Source organism: Triticum aestivum, unplaced genomic scaffold, assembly GCF_018294505.1.
Source record: "Triticum aestivum cultivar Chinese Spring unplaced genomic scaffold, IWGSC CS RefSeq v2.1 scaffold157041, whole genome shotgun sequence".
NCBI classification, from domain to species: Eukaryota; Viridiplantae; Streptophyta; class Magnoliopsida; order Poales; family Poaceae; genus Triticum; species Triticum aestivum.
Genome location: NW_025275382.1, coordinates 1 through 1305, shown reverse-complemented (window position 1 = coordinate 1305; position 1305 = coordinate 1). Strand labels below are relative to the sequence as shown.

General features: G+C 52.5%; 3 non-coding genes across 3 annotated transcripts; all 3 read right to left on the bottom strand.

The window, feature by feature from the left end:
- Positions 1–232: 232 nt before the first annotated feature.
- On the bottom strand, positions 233–351 carry LOC123178309 (5S ribosomal RNA). The gene has a single exon (XR_006489473.1). It is a non-coding gene; the product is annotated as a 5S ribosomal RNA (ribosomal RNA).
- Positions 352–648: 297 nt separating this feature from the next.
- On the bottom strand, positions 649–767 carry LOC123178311 (5S ribosomal RNA). The gene has a single exon (XR_006489475.1). It is a non-coding gene; the product is annotated as a 5S ribosomal RNA (ribosomal RNA).
- A 297-nt stretch (positions 768–1064) lies between these two features.
- On the bottom strand, positions 1065–1183 carry LOC123178310 (5S ribosomal RNA). The gene has a single exon (XR_006489474.1). It is a non-coding gene; the product is annotated as a 5S ribosomal RNA (ribosomal RNA).
- Positions 1184–1305: the final 122 nt, after the last annotated feature.

Sequence of the window (1305 nt, the reverse complement as noted above, 5' to 3'; positions counted from 1 at the left end):
ACATTGCTTTGGCCGCTCCCTCTCAACTACGGAGACGAGTTTAACGCGGTTTCCACCCCTCCCTCTCAACCGCACCAGTGCACGCTTGCCGCGCCACAACGCCGACGCTGGACCCGTGAATCGTGAGCACCCAGCTATGACTTACCGCACTCGTGCAAAATAATAAAACACGGTAAATATATTACTTGCACGTGCGTTTTGTTTTGCAAGCGGCGCGAAAAAAATTAAAAAGGGAATGCAACACGAGGACTTCCCAGGAGGTCACCCATCCTAGTACTACTCTCGCCCAAGCACGCTTAACTTCGGAGTTCTGATGGGATCCGGTGCTTTAGTGCTGGTATGATCGCATCCGACATGTTTCCCCGGTCTTCGTCCCTTATCCTTGCCCCTCCCAGCTCCACTACAAAGACGATTGCACATTGCTTTGGCCGCTCCCTCTCAACTACGGAGACGAGTTTAACCCGGTTTCCACCCCTCCCTCTCAACCGCACCAGTGCACGCTTGCCGCGCCACAACGCCGACGCTGGGCCCGTGAATCGTGAGCACCCAGCTATGACTTACCGCACTCGTGCAAAATAATAAAACACGGTAAATATATTACTTACACGTGCGTTTTGTTTTGCAAGCGGCGCGAAAAAAATTAAAAAGGGAATGCAACACGAGGACTTCCCAGGAGGTCACCCATCCTAGTACTACTCTCGCCCAAGCATGCTTAACTTCGGAGTTCTGATGGGATCCGGTCCTTTAGTGCTGGTATGATCGCATCCGACATGTTACCCCGGTCTTCGTCCCTTATCCTTGCCCCTCCCAGCTCCACTACAAAGACGATTGCACATTGCTTTGGCCGCTCCCTCTCAACTACGCAGACGAGTTTAACGCGGTTTCCACCCCTCCCTCTCAACCGCACCAGTGCACGCTTGCCGCGCCACAACGCCGACGCTGGACCCGTGAATCGTGAGCACCCAGCTATGACTTACCGCACTCGTGCAAAATAATAAAACACGGTAAATATATTACTTACACGTGCGTTTTGTTTTGCAAGCGGCGCGAAAAAAATTAAAAAGGGAATGCAACACGAGGACTTCCCAGGAGGTCACCCATCCTAGTACTACTCTCGCCCAAGCACACTTAACTTCGGAGTTCTGATGGGATCCGGTGCTTTAGTGCTGGTATGATCGCATCCGACATGTTACCCCGGTCTTCGTCCCTTATCCTTGCCCCTCCCAGCTCCACTACAAAGACGATTGCACATTGCTTTGGCCGCTCCCTCTCAACTACGGAGACGAGTTTAACGCGGTTTCCACC